Source organism: Lactuca virosa, chromosome 3 (assembly GCF_052849685.1).
Source record: "Lactuca virosa cultivar CGN04683 chromosome 3, Lactuca_virosa_CGN04683_v6, whole genome shotgun sequence".
Taxonomy (NCBI): Eukaryota; Viridiplantae; Streptophyta; class Magnoliopsida; order Asterales; family Asteraceae; genus Lactuca; species Lactuca virosa.
Genome location: NC_136428.1, coordinates 215,518,836 through 215,534,854, shown reverse-complemented (window position 1 = coordinate 215,534,854; position 16,019 = coordinate 215,518,836). Strand labels below are relative to the sequence as shown.

General features: G+C 37.5%; 1 long non-coding RNA gene and 1 other non-coding gene across 2 annotated transcripts; one reads left to right on the top strand and one right to left on the bottom strand.

Annotated features, from left to right (window-relative positions):
- The first annotated feature begins 5,243 nt into the window (after window positions 1-5,243).
- On the top strand, window positions 5,244-5,315 carry TRNAW-CCA (transfer RNA tryptophan (anticodon CCA)). Its single transcript has one exon. It is a non-coding gene; the product is annotated as a tRNA-Trp (tRNA).
- A 9,235-nt stretch (window positions 5,316-14,550) lies between these two features.
- LOC145162828 (uncharacterized) lies at window positions 14,551-15,813 on the bottom strand. Its single transcript, XR_013739359.1, has 3 exons — window positions 15,742-15,813; window positions 14,913-15,047; window positions 14,551-14,817 (listed from the first exon to the last, which is right to left on the bottom strand). It is a non-coding gene; the product is annotated as an uncharacterized LOC145162828 (long non-coding RNA).
- Window positions 15,814-16,019: the final 206 nt, after the last annotated feature.

Sequence of the window (16,019 nt, the reverse complement as noted above, 5' to 3'; positions counted from 1 at the left end):
TGCCATAGTCGGATATTATGTTATAGGTTTTAGAAAAACAGTTATGTAACTTTCAATTATCAATAAAGGTACATATTTTCTTAGTACTGTTCAATGTATGTTATATAACTGTGATACGAAGAATGATGTTACACTACCCGGTGTTTCCGCCGATGGCTGGGGGTGTGACATAAACATACCCAGACACCAAAGGAACATAGAATATACTAAACTTGATGATAGGTTGACACATCCATTGAACTTCAAATGTTAGCACTTGAAACTTTCGGATAATCTCTGTTGAATGATGAATGAGACCATCAATGATTGAGAACGCATTGACATTAGGTCTAATGAACCAAAACGTGTGCGGAGCTGAACATAATGTAACACCCGATTCCTGGTACGTATTTAAATTCAAGAAATGTTGAAATTTACTCTGGGACTCGGCGAGTTGGAGGCCCAACTCGTCGAGTAGACCCGACTGTTAATCGGGGGTTAAAGTGACCTACTCGACGAGTCGGAAGACCGACTCGACGAGTAGGAGATGTTTGGACAAAACCCTAATATTTAGGGTTTGGACCCTATTTAAACAACTTATCTCCTCCCATATCAGCCTCCATCGTCCCTCACACTTCCAGAAGACCTTAAACTGAAACCCTAGCCTTGTTTGAGTGCTCATAAGCCTTTTTTGTGCATTTTTGGTGGTTGTGAAGCTTGAGAAGAAGGAAGGAGCTTGGGAGTTCAAGTTGAAGCTAGAAGTTCCAGAGATTGTGTTCCATTTCCAGCTCATTTAAGGTAAAAAGCTTCAATCTTGACTTTCCATGTGTTTAATCAACATAGGGCTTGGATTTTGGTACCTTTAGGGCATTTCTAAGCCATTTTCGGGTAGTGGGGTGTAATGTGGAGGTATGGCTTCAGATCTTGGACTTTGGAGGGTTCTCATGGCATAAAGGTGCCAACTTTTTGGCCATGAGAGACCCATGCATCTTGTAGACCTCCTTTTATGGCTTTTTGAGCCAAAGGCCCCATGCATGTACATCAAGTTTGAAGCTTTACGTATAAAATGGACCCTAGGAGGCCAGATCTATGGTTTTGAAGCGTAAAGACCCATTATAATCGACTGTATAGTTTTGGACATAGAGGGACTCGGCGAGTCGGGGTGTATTTTCCACCAAATCCTTTCTATTATGGACCAGTTGTTAAGATCGAAGGTTCCCCCAGTTGCTTAGGTTCATTAAGGACCTGGGAATCATAGAACTCGGCGAGTGGATGAACAGACTCGGCGAGTTCAAGGCAATGTCCCAGCCACATAAAGACGGGCTCGGCGAGTTCAAAGGGAACTCGGCGAGCCATAGACTAAACATCTTCTTATGGATGAAGATGAACTCGGTGAGTTCAAGGACGAACTCGGCGATTCGGTTGAAGATTTTCCGATGTGTTATTGAAGGCGAACTCGTCGAGCTCTTGCTAGACTCGACTAATAGGGACGGGATTATGGCTTTTTGTAAATATGGGGACTCGACGAGTTGAAGGGCCAACTCGGCCAGTCGAGTCAACCAGATGTTGACTTTGACCAAAATTTGACTTTGGCCATGGATTTGACTTTAACTTTGACTTGGATTGAGTGACCCTTGTAAGGGTTACGAGTATGAGTTGATAACTTAGAAGAGTTGTCGTGTAGGAATTGAGGAGTCGGGGAGAGTCGATTTCCACACCGCGATCAGTTCAGACACTACACGACTTCGAGGTGAGTTTCCTTCTAGTAGGGGTGGGTCTACGGCCATAATGTCGGCCCACAAGTGAGTGTGTTGGATAGATGATTGTCTTTGTGATAATTATCTAGGATTGATATGTGATATGCTTATTGTGCTTGATATGATTAATATGCTTGATATGATTATTATGCTTAATATGTGTTAGCAGTAGTAGGGGTAAAATAGTCCCCGGTTACCGGTTGAAAGATACCGAAGGGGAGGTTAGTTCCCAGTTACCGGTTGAAAGATACCGAAGGGGAGGTTAGTTCCCATTTACCGGTTGAAAGATACCGAGGGGGAGTCCAGCTCCCGGCTATGCCTGACAGTTACCGGTTGAAAGATACCGAGGATTATGCATTATTTGGTATGGGTATGATGGGGGAACTCACTAAGCTTTGTGCTTACGGTTTTTAGTTTTGGTTTCAGGTACCTCTTCGTCTAAGGGGAAGGAGTCGGCGGTGTAGCAGCGCATTACACACACATGATTTCCGCATTGAGTTTTATGGGATTGTACTCTGATTTTTATTACTATTGATGATATGGTTTTGAGACACGTTGTTACGGTTTTATAAATTGATATGACATTGGCAATGTTTTTGGTAAACTACTTTACACGTTACTTAATTAAAAATGAAATTTTTAGCCTTGAAAATTGGGATGTTACAAGTTGGTATCAGATCCTTGGTTTGAGGGATTCGGACACACCTTCGGGGGTGTCTGGACTCAAATCGAGGACTTGAAGGATTTTTACAAGAAAATAGTTTTCTAAAAATCTAAGTTAAAGAATTTTGAGAAAGAACGAGGTGTGTGATGCGTGCGATCGGCCGAGCTCAAGTAAGTTTCCCCAAGATACCCATACTTGTTACGTTATGTTGTATGATATGATTATGAATACTGCATGCTAGATTAGGGCTAAGGATCTAGGAAGATGCCTTGTATGCCTGTTATACGATTCTGAGAACTGCATACTAGAATAGAACTGAGGATCTAGGAAGGATGCCTTATATGCCTGTTGTATGAGCTTATTGAGCTGTATGCTAGGGCTGTTAGTCAACAGTATGAAAGCCTGATTAGGTTATGCTTGATTTGGTTACTCAATGCACGAATGTTGCTTGCTTTGTGCTATAAGGGTTCTGGCTACCTTTAACTAACTAGTAGACGAATATGTAACAGTATTCGCAAGCTAGTTAGGGAAAGGTGGTAGGGACTCCTAGTGCAGCTGATGGCGAAGAGTAGGTCGGAAGGTGTCCTAGGAAAGCCTAGGATGAGCTTAGTTGGGAAGTTGTATTAGTAAAAAGGGACTTGGTGAAGTCAAGGCATTTCTTGAGGAAAGTACGGATAGATGTGGAAGGTAGTATGGGCTCGTACTACTAGAAGCACAGGATCCGTACTCGAATCAAGGAGCGCTGAGACAGAACCGGGAAACTTGGAGAGTGTGCGAGACCTCTCGAGGATATGTATGATCCTGAAGTTTATGTGTTTATTTTCAGTATGGCGATTACGCGACATGGAGCAGGATCTGGGTCAGGATCAGGGACGGGCTCGGGTGCGGGATCCGAGCAGGTTGATGACGGTTTACGCGAGTTCATCACGTCTGAGATCACTAGAGGTATCCTTGAGTCAACCCCTATCATTTTCGGGTCGATCAAGGAGGGGATTGTTGACTTGATGGAGGATCACCTCCGAGCATTCAGGAGTGACGTGGCGTCCAGCCAGTCGGGTACGCGCACTCTGTCCTTCAAGGACTTTCGGGGGAGTGGTGCGCCGGACTTTCACGGGGTGAAGGACCCCATTGTGGCCAGGAGATGGATTGCAGACATCGAGTATGCACAGTTGACGAGCTTCTGCCCGGAGGGGTCGAAGGTCCGCTTTGCGGCGGATTGTTTGAGGGATCGAGCCAGAGATTGGTGGGAGTTAGTGGGTGATTCACTGGGGGCCCCATCCATTGAGGCTATGACTTGGTCAGATTTTGTGACCAGGTTCAGGGTTGAGTTTGTGTCGGCTGTGGAGCTTCAGCAGCTGGCCCGAGAGTTTCTTGATATAAGGCAGACTACTGGGACCGTGGCGGAGATCACCGCCAAGTTCCGGGAGAGGGCCTTGTTGGTACCTCAGTATGCAGGGGATGAGGAGATGCGGAAGACCCGCTATCATGATATGTTGAGGGCTGACATTAGGGAGCATGTCAGCTATTCTGCTTGCCCGACTCTGGATTCCATGATTTCCAGGGCAAGGGAGAGGGAGATTGATTTAGAGCACCTCAGGAAGAGGAAAGCAGAGACAGGACAGGTTGTTGGGGTTTCAGGGAAGAAACCCAAGGGATTCGACACTAGGTCGAAGGGCCAGCAGGGCCGGGAGCGCTGCGGGAAATGCGGTAGGTCACATGAGGGAGTTTGCTGCATATGTTATGAAGTCCTCTATGATGCTCAAGATTGTTCAAGGTTGCTCAGGTGTTGAAGAAGCTTAAAGATTATTGCTTGATGTGCCACCATGATGGTTGATGAGTCGTGGTGATCTTGATGTGGCACTCTTACATCATGATGAGCCACTATGGGTCGTGATGATCCATCATGTGTGCTGTATGCCCATGAATGTAAATCAAGGATGAATGTTCCAAAAGCTGCTACATGGCGGATTGTGATTGGTTGACACCATTCATGGGCCTGGCTCGTTAAGGTTTTAGGTCTGATCCTTAGTGAGTAGGTCGAATCTCTGTTGGTTGTACTTGTAATCTCTGTTTGAGAACATTGTGAATAAATAATACTCTATTTCTGCCCATAGAGTTATCCGTATTACTTCTTAGCAATGGTCACCTTAACCGAACCACGTAAATATTGTGTCTTTGTATGTTTTTGGTTTCGTATGTTATCCGTATTACTTCTTAGCAATGGTCATCAGAACATGGCAAGTGACATCAGATTTGTTCTGAGTTTTGACTATTATCATCTGATTTCCTAACATTTATTTTCTCGGTTTCATTTTTTCGGTTTGTGCTCACCCCTATTACGAAAAGGGTATAACTTGGAATGAGAACATTCATTTTGCCTCATTCTTATTGATCATCCCTATCTCTTATTATTTAATGTAACTAAAATACGTGTATCATTTGAAAATTATGTCTAAACCATGGTGTTTGGTGTTTGGTTTTGCATCTACTTCGTCATCTTAAAATTTTTCTAAATGCATAAAAAAGTCCATTTTCTGTCCCCCTGCTTATACAAGTATAGAAAAATGCATACTCTGATAATACATGTTAACTGAAAATGAAATACATCATGGTTGACATTAATATTATATTGTGGGACATCAAGCCTTGACTTTGGTATCTTGAAATGATAATTGCAGCTTTATAATAAGTCTAGATATTACACATGTAGTATTTCCAAGAATAGAAAATGTACTTTCATTATATTTATTTATATGACAGATGTAAGTCTCACATATATTATAAAACTTAGCCTTGAAGTAATGCAGGTTAATACAACTAGTTGAATGTTGCTCATCACCATCGGATCCGTGGCGCAATGGTAGCGCGTCTGACTCCAGATCAGAAGGTTGCGTGTTCGATTCACGTCGGGTTCAATTCCCTTCACTTTTTACCTGTTTCTGCACCCATTTTGTTTGATGTTATTCCTATTTTGGGTTTTCATACGTTATTTTTTTATACGAAAAAAAAATCCAACCAAATTAATTTAATGAAAAAATAAGATTCGACTACTTTCATTGAGGCTTAGTTATCTGTTTGATTCTAAAAAAACATTGAATCGAATATCTATAAGTAATAGTATTAATTATACTTTCAGTTGAAAAACAATCTGGTCGTCTAATATAATTATAACTTTAGGAAACCACGAAATTCCAAAAAGAATAAAAAATAAAATGCGTAGCCTCTACTATCTTTTGGTGTAATTGTAAAGACAAATTTTTTTGCCCAACTTATGTCTCACGAGAAACAGATGAGCATTGAAAGTGAGAGAAATATGTTAAAAAAATTTACAATGAAACATTCACAAAAGGAAAAACCTATCGATTACCTTCTATGTAAAGAATTTTCCAACAAGCTATGACTCAAACGAACTACGAAAGATGTGCCGCAAACATGGAGTTGTGGCAGATTTGTACATCACAAAGAAACTATCGAAGGCGGGACTTCATTTTCTGCTTGTGAGGTTTTTACGTGTGGTATATCAACAACGTTGGTAAGTACGTTGTGTGACATTCGGATAGGGAGTCATCACATCTTTGCTTCGGTTGCATGTTTTACACATAAAGAAAATAAAGATAGAGGACACAAGGAGTCAAGGACTCACTCTAACCATGCAAACAGGGGTTGTATTAAAGGGATCCACGAATTCTGGAATTGGAAAGCAAAGGAAGGGGTAACAAAAAAAATGTGAAGTTTATGTCCAGTGATCAGTGATCTTTTTGATGGTAAAAAACTCGTCGTGTATGGTGTTAGGGAATGTGAGAGATGCATGCCATCAAAAAAATTTCTAAGATTCTCAATAAGAAAGGCTATGGAGAAGTGAAAGTTAATACGTAGGGGGAACATGGGTATGGATGGAGTTCAAGTACCAAAGGGAGTGTACCAAACTCAAGAAGAATGATGAGTTACGTATTTTTTTTCTTGGATCTCAAACATGTATCAAAAGAACTTTGTAATTTAAGATCCTCAACATCAAATTGAATCAAATAAACAATGCGGAATAAAATTCAGGGGATGTTGTGTGATCATGTCGGACCCTTCCCTTTAAAACCAAAGTACCTGAAAGATTTAAACCACAAAACCGTAAGTACAGAGCTTAGTGAGTTCCCCAAAATATCACATAACTATACGGGCCCGCCCACAAAATATCGGGCCCCACCTACTCAATTAAACGAACCCCTTCCAATTCACTTATTAGGCCCCACCCATCATACATGACGGGTCCCGCCTAACATACAAACGGGTCCCGCCCGACATACATGCAAGAGTAACAAAGATATCTAGCATCCTACATAGTATAGTGAGATAATTCACCTCACAGTCAATCAGACAATCACCCCAGCTACAGTAACGAGAATGTTGGTACTACGAACCACCTAGTTCATAACACAAAATTGAATCTCAGTCAAGGACTCAACATCCAAAGGTTAACCCAAGGTCAACCAAACCAAAAAAAATCAACAAAGTCATCATTAAGACAAAAGCACATTGTGCTCTGAAAAGCGCACCGTGCTTTACCTTAATTCAAAGGGTAAAGTGACTTAAATGATAGTTGTTGACTGTGTTATAAATAATGACTAAGTCTACATCTAACTGATTGTGTTAAATGATGAAAATGACCATATTACCCTTATGTTGTTTCTTATGCTGGATAAAATAATTATAAAAATAAAAATTGTCAAATAAAATCTAAAGTACACATACATCGTTTAAATTTTGATTTCATAAGCATATAAATTTTGATTTCATATCATGATCTTCCCACATTTCAATGAATTCTAATTTCATACAAACATCATACAAGATTTCAACAAGTTATGATTTCATAAGCATATTATCTAATATCATAAGCATGTAACCTAATTTGATAAGCATATAACTAGATTTTATACATATACATTTAGATTTCATACATCAACCCTTACAATGCTTATCAACTGATTAAGAAAATGGAATTTCAGAAAGAAAAAAAATCAGATTCCATACACATGATCTGACTTCATAATCACAAATTCGTATTTCATACAGAAATCATTTGATTTTGTACATCATAAAAAATAATAATTCGGATTTCATAAACATCAATTGATTTGAAAAAAAAACAAGAAAGAAGAACAAGGCCTGCCTGCGATGCTGTGGAGTTCGTTATCGATGTTGTGGAGGTCGCCGGCGGCAGCTGCGTGGAGGTCGTCGGTCGAAGGGAGCGATGATGTAGAAACTTTTGTATGCACTATGAAGAACGAGAGAGAAGCGTAACTGTTGTGTTCCCGTGTTTTTCTTTTACGGAGAAGGACGAACTAGGCAACGGGTAATTTCTTTTTGGGTCAGCTGCTTATTTTTGATGGATCGAGTAAGTGGTTTTGGTCAGCAATAGCTGACCGAGTCAGCCAAATGTAGCATTGTCAAACGAGCTGACTGCTGACCAAGTCAACAGTCAAGTCTAATCGGCCCGGTTTAAGTGCAAAACAAATAGCCAGTACACCAAATTCCAGATCTGAACTCCCATAAGGTCTAAATGGATAAATTTTCCAACTTTATCCATTAAGCCTTTCCATAACCAATAAGATCTTAACTTAAAGTCTCATAAAGTCCAAGAATGCATTATTCAAGTCTCAAACTAGCAAGTCCAAGTCTTTCACTTTCAGATCTGAATAAATATGATGTCTAAATGGATAAAGTTTCCAACTTTATCCATTATAAGGCCACAACTTCCAAGATCTAATCTTTTTGCACTCAAAATGTCCTAAAGCTTCACCAAGGCTTGCATGGCTTGAAGAGAAGGGTAAAGGTCCAAACTTTATCATCTCATAAGGTCCTAAAAGCATCATAGAGTGCATGAAAGGTGTTCGAGTCCATCTAACACCAAGATCCCACACCAAAAGGCAAAAATAAGCCATGAAAGGGCATAAGCAAAGATCTAACAAACTAAAGATCGAGATTGGAGTTTTATACTCACAATGGTCCAGAAATGGAGTAACCTTGTTGGATCTACACTTGAAATCTTCACCCAACCACTTTGCAAACAACTTGATCTTCAAGCTTCACACCAAGATATGAAAAGTAAGCTTCCAAAAGAGATTTTAAGCTCCAAATGAGAGAGAGAGAGAGAGAGAGAGAGAGAGAGTTGGGTTTTCTCTAGGGTTTCTTTATGAGTGAAAGAGGTTGAGAATGATCCAACCCTAGGTCATAAGTGTGCTTAAATACACATTAAACCATAAAATCCCGTAATTGGGCTGGGCCAAAAAGCGCATCGCGCACACTTCAAAAAAAGCGCCCCACAATGTTGGGTTTAAATCACAAGTTGTAGTTTTCAATAAAATAACAGATAAGGTAAACGCAAACACATACCAGGAAATGGATGTTACATAAGTGTTGGAAAAGGTTCATCCTTATAAACACTTTGATGTTGTTGAGAATGAGACGAGCAGGTGCGACTCCCTTTCTCGACCTTTAGGTTTTTGTGGGGTGTGTTTTACCGAGAAGAATGGGACCAATTTTCCAAGAAAGTATATGGAGTATATCGTGGAGAATGGAGCTACAGAAGAGGTTTTCAATTCATCTTTCATGACAACTTCGTCTATCCCCGATGGAAAAAATAAGCAAATCAAAACCAGGGAAAAATGATATATCTTTAATTAATGTGATAGTACACAATATTGAGATTGGTACAACCCTTGCCCATGATAGGAGTGGTTATGTTGCTATGCTAACATCTTTAATAAATGGAATGGATAAGAAATAGATATATGAACAAATATTATGTTGTTAAACACTTATGTAAGAATGGAGAAAAGATTAGCAAGTTAGACATGCTCCTGGTTTATGATGAGATGATGGGTTTTTGGCATGATATTTGGGTTGGTGATTATTCCCTTTATTCTTCTTACCACAAAATTTATGATTTAGATTGGCATGAGTAGATGTCAGATAGATACCGTGTTGCTTATGGTTGGTATATTAGCTCTCTAAGGCGGAGCCCTAGAGGGGACTGAGTAGGAGCATTGTTATGGCTTTGTGTCTTTGCTGCAGGTGGTTTATCTTGATCCACAAGGTAATAGACGAGTATCGTTGCTTGATGTATTGGATGAGTTTTCGGTGTCTTTTGCGCTTGCTTTCATGAATAGACATTTGTTGGGGGAAGGAGATGGAGATGAGGTGAACAAATTTGGTTCCTATCAAGTTAAACATCCTCTTGTCGCTTGTCAGATTGGAGAGCATTCCGACTAAGGAAATATTGTTAGCTAGGGTCATTGAGGCGGAGTCTATTACTTTTCCCAACTACTTGGGTTGCATTGAGATGGTTGCACATGATTTTTACTGCCTACTGCTGCCCGATCAAGCTTTGGGTCCGGGTGGCTATTTGGTGGGGGTTGCAGCTTCCAACTCCCCTACTCTCTATTCCTGAAAGGACCCCTTTCTATACTTTCATATTTCTGAAAGACCCAAACTTTCATACTTGAAAATATAGTTATTCCAAAACATGATACATGCATATTCATAAAACAATATTTTAAATTGATAAAGCGGTTACAAACTACTGGATACAAACCCGCTATTTCATAGTGTTATATATTACATAACTCCCCAGGATACTATAGTTTTATACATATGGGAGTGCAAAATACAATAGTTTCAAACTATTCGAAAATCTTCTATCAAAACAATAGTTTCAAACTATTCAAAAATCTTCTACCAGTATATCACTATACTGGATGCTTATCTCCTGCAATTTAGTTAAACATTGAGAGAGGTAAGCAGTGACGCTTAGTGAGTTCAATAATAGATATAATATAACGTTATGCCATATATATACTTCACTATGGCAGAGGAAAGGAGGATCAAGGAACAACAAAGGCATATGAGAATCATGTGACAAACTTTCCATATCAATCATTGATTTGATTCAAAAATATACAATCAATGAGACATAACAATTACCATACTTGATATACATCAATAAAACTTTGGCCCAATTGGCACAGAAGACATACAACTTCGGATTAACCTTTTGGTAGATTTCAGGTTTTCATGCCCTGTCTAACCATCTGCCAATACCATAGAATAGAAATCATTCTCTTACGGAGACATGTTCTACATGGCCAGAGGCTATGTACCAGTACCAATATGAATCTAAGTCCTTTCACTGATCACATGGTCAAAGGTATTGCTTTGCTATTAAACATAGCGAATAAAATTAACACGGGAAAATAAACCGGAATAATAACACTGAAAAGCACATAGCACATATAACACATAACATACAATTGTTCCTATTTATTAAACTCACCGAGAAATAATCGGGGGTCAAAATAGTAATTCGGGCAGCACTTCGGCTCTAAATATGACTTTCGTCGTTGAAAACCGGGCCTTGCGAAGGTAGGACTTCAAAACCGAAAAGATAAATTTTTTTTCGGGAATCTCGGGGCGCGCTTCGGGCTTTGGAATAAGTACTGGGGCTTCGGGGGAGGTTAGAATGAAAGTAAATGTTGAAAAGGGGTGAAAAAGGCCAAAATTCAAACTCTTAACCGGGAGGTCTCGCACCCCTTATATAGGTGCGAGCCTTGGATCCGAAGCGAGGAGAGGGGGGCATGTGTGCGAGGCTCAGAACACGCGGCAGCAGGGCGAAGCTTCGGCCGGAGAGCTGGCTGCTTCGGATTGGGCCTTCTCCTCGGTCGAATCAGGAGCTTACACGAGGGTCAGATCACGTGGGAGCATGCGAGGATCACGTGGCTTCCTTTCTGACACCTGTGCGACACGCGTCGCTTCTCGGACCTGCCACTCAGCAGCTTCGTACACGTGGCCAGCTCCGAGCGAGGGTGACGTGGCAATCACTATTCATGCGATTTTTCTCGAAAATTGTGCCAAATCTTGTAAAATCCATAACTTTCTCATACGAGCTCCGTTTTTGACGTTCTTTATATGCACGCGTAGAGAAAACTATGCTCTACAACTTCCGTTTAGACTTCGCCTGAAAATTTTGATTTATTTTTATATTATTATTTTTAACAAACCGGGACTGGTAAATCCGTTAAAAATTCATAACTTCTTCATCTGACGTCCGTTTTCGTCAGACTTTTTACCGTTGTACTACTAATGACGAGACCTTCGATTCTCATTTAGGTCGTGTCGGCTAAAAATCACTCGATCTAAAATTCGAGTTTTTAGCTGTCTACTGCTAAGCTGAAACTTGTAAAAATCATAATTTCCTCATACGAAGTCAGATTTTGGTGTTCTTTTTATCGAACTTCTCGGTTCAACGAATACTACGACTTTCATTTAGATCACTAAGGCTAAAAAGTATTTAATCAAAAACTCACTTTTTACGTCATTCGGCACCGTGCCGGTTTTATCGCGGATCTTCGATTGGTCATAACTTCTTCGTTATAACTCGGATTTCGACGAGGTTTTCGCCTACGTGTTTCTAACGAGATTATCTACAACTTTCAACAATAAAATTTTACTTATTTCAAGTTTTATATTTTCGCTAAATTTCACTATTTAGCTTTTAATTGGAATCTCATAAGACTTCCAATAATTTATGAGTGATTCTAAACATAGTTTTACCTTATTTCTAGTAAAAACTATCTGTTAGAACTCAATACTCAATATCACATAATATTTCATAATATTATTTATATAAAACACGATCTCAAAACGTGTATGTTACAATTCCCTTATTACTTGGGTGTATACATTCCGATTGATAGGTGGTCAACGAAACGCCTTTCATGCAATGGCCTTACCTTCGTTTTAGATACTTTGGAGGTTTTAGAATTCTACTCTTTTTGGAATGATTATGATATTTTTATCATGTTAGCAGGGCATTTTTTGGATTTTTAATGTGTAGGAAAGCAAAGGTGAATTAGGTTTCTTGTCTCCAAAATCCAACTTTAGCTAGCACGTTTTTGTAGTGTTTCATTTCTAGCTACTTACCGGTTTAATCTAAATCTGTCGTTTCAAAATAAAATCCAAATAAGTAATTGGCTCATATTTATTCTCATGCCTCGAAAAGTTATTGTTCTTTTCAAAGTGTTGATTATAAAGCATGGATTTTTTTCACGATAAAACAACTTTATAAAAAGAAGGCCCTTAACAAGATGCTAGAGGGCAAAACAATATAAATATGGAAAAGTTAAATAGATACAAAAGGAAAAGCACGCCAAATGGATCAGTTCACGGATAAATCTTTTCTTTTATTTTTTATCCAAAGAAAAGAATTCATCTTAATGTCTTTCACCAATCGAGACAAGTATATAAAGATGCACTACAAATAAAATGACATTTAGTGGCATAAAAAAATGTCATTAAAAACCGAAAAAATGCCACTAAAGACCCACTAGAAAATCACCGGCACAAAAAAAATGTCACTAAAAGCCTTTAGTAGCACATTTTGGTTGTGTCGCTGCAGTCTTATTGTGTTTCAGTGGCACTTTTCTATTATGCCACTAGAGCATTTGTAGGTTTTAGTGACACTATTTTTATACCACTATATAACTGTTAAATAAATATTATTTTCTTGCTTTTAATGGCACTTTTTAACACGAAATTATATTAATAAATTAGTTCTGATTTTTTTAAAGGGAATATCAAATAACTACAAGACAATTAAAATAATAAATGGAAACATAATATCATTATATAAATTCAATCTTGTCTAACAACAATATTCTCAATATATTTAAAATATAAACGTTTTAAAAAAAAAATTAATAAGTCTAAAAGCTATGCTAGTACTCAAAACATAACACCATCAAACTAAATACTTGTTGGAAAAGAAACACAAAACTTGATTTTCCAGGAAGATTGTATAATTACTCTTCTTGTTTATCCAACCAATGAACAGTTTCCTATCATAAACCATAAAACATCATACAAAAACATGTAGAAATATTGGTAAACATGTAGAAATATCACCAATAAATATGACATAAAAAGAAGCATATATCCTTTACATGAAATAATATTCTAAGTTATATTTTATTGTTAACTAGTAAAAACATTAATTATAATATTTAGCTAAAAAGAAAATGGGTCAATGAGTGTAAACTAGGGGTGGCAACTCTCGACCCAACCCGTAACCCGACACTGACCCAACCTGAAAATTGACGGGTTTGGGTTGAGATTTTTGACCCGCCAACCCACCAACCCGTTTATTTAATGGGTTGGGTTGGATTATATGTTTGGCTTCGCGGGTCAACCCGCCAACACGTATGTATATATATATATATATATATATATATATATATATATATATATATATATATATATATATATATATATATATACGGTTTGGCGGGTTGACCTGGGAACCCAAACAGATAAAATATTTAATTATTAATTAAATTTGATTTCCATCCGTAGTCGTAATTTTCCATATCATTGTATTCCTTCCGTATTCGTATGTGACTAATTTGCATTTGCAGTTCGTTAATCAGAAAAAGAAAAAATACATGTCGTTATTTCACGAGTCACGAACGAAGAACACATCCACTTTCTATGAATGTTTTCATTTTTCATTTTTATTTGGATGTTATTGACTTTATGAATTTATGTTGAAAATCTTTTTTTTATGCTAATTACTTTAATCATTTTATGAATTTATGTTGAAAAAACCTCATTTTTTAAAATGTGTTATTTATTTATTAAACGGATTATATGGGTTGGGTTTGACCCATTAACTTGTGTACCCGCGAACCCATATACTTAAACGGGTTATATGGGTTGGGTTGGGTTGAGGTTTCCAACCCACCAACCCGTGACCCGTCAACCAATATATTATATAGGTTGGGTTGAGTTTATGTTTTCTGACCCGCCAACCCGAACCCAACCCAATTGTCAGGCCTAGTTTAAACACCTACAAATCAACCGATAGATCCTTTACACTATCTTTAGAGAGTTTTTTTTATCTTCAGATGGTTAAAATGTGGACAGTTAAATATGAACCACCAAAACAGGGGTAAAATGATCCAGAACACACCAAATCCCAACCCAAAGTTTAAATCTCTTTCAACTATTAGAATGACAATCAAATATGAACCATCGAAGGCAACTCAATTTAAAAGCAGCAGCAAACAAACCAAAAGCAGAACCAAATGGAAAAATTGACCATCTCATAGCTAACCCAAAAATTAAAACAACCAATCCTCTCTAATTCCTTAATCAACATGGATACATATCCAAATAGCAATCAAAAACATAGAGAACAACTTAGATAGCTACCAACAAAAGGGTAGAAAGGTCCCAAGAATGCCAAAATATCTCCAAGACAATCACCAACACAACAAAAAAACCTATATGATTAAACAATTTTACCTTAAAAAACTTAATAAATAGCATGTTGTCCAAGACAATCACCAAAATATCTCCATAAGTGCATCTCTGTAAATAAAGGGTAACAGTTGTAGACCAACATTTAATAAATAAAAGCTTACCAAACTATTAGTCTTCATAAATCACGATTAAAGTGAAGTTACCTTAAAAACTTTTGGTTCCATGTCAGTGACGCCAATCTCATGTTCATCTCCATCTTCTTTGAAGAATACAATCTGAAATACTGGTGATCGAGCAACCAATACCAAAAGCAAGTGTTGTAATGTTGTTTATGTGACCTACAAAAATTAAAACCAATATAAAAAGTTACAAAAATATAATACGGTATGCTAAATGACGTTCAATTTATTTTGTACATTCTTTCCCCAAAATACATGTTTTGAATTTAAATTGTACGCTTAATTCTTTAGATGTATGTATTATTATAGTATTTGGCATGTTTGGACATATAGCTTCGTTTTGTTGTAACAACATGTATTTATTGAACTTTCTATTGATTTATGTTTTTATACAAAAGGAATAATAAATCATGTAATTTCAAGCATATTATGTACTTATGGTATTTAATAATCAAATACCAACGTAAAATTTAAAAAAGATAAAACAAAAAATGAGGACAAAACTACTTACAGTTTTATGAAAATCCACGTAAATTTAATATTACTCACTTTCTTATGACAATCCAAGTAAATGGCATCAACTTGTTTTCAGAATTAAACAAGTTTACATACTTTTGTATAATATTATTCCAACTCTTCTAAAAACAACTTATCTCTATGGAGAAAACATGAATAATCATTCCAAAAACTTCTTAAATGGGATGAAGTATTAAGACTTATCAAATTTACTCATCATGTATTTAAGTTTTAACAAATAGTTGCATTGTTTGATAGTAAATCACTGACGACTAATAAAGTTTAGTACTATGGTAAATTGAAATTTGCATATAGTATTGGCAATGGAACCTTTTACCTTCTCAACCATGATCTTCAAAGGGAAGAAGTCTTGAGACTAATCTAAGACATGAGTATGACAATACCTCCTGTCACAAATCACACAGTAATTATATGGCTTAGCTTGATAAATTAGACTTATATAAGCATATAAATTTTTAAAATTTTGTATAAACATTAAATTAACAAATGCATTAAGGATTATGAAGTTTCTAATTGCCTAATTGACTCATTGAATGGTACCTTTAATAGTTCAATTCAAAGAACCTATCAGGCGAATAAGCCAACAATAACCCC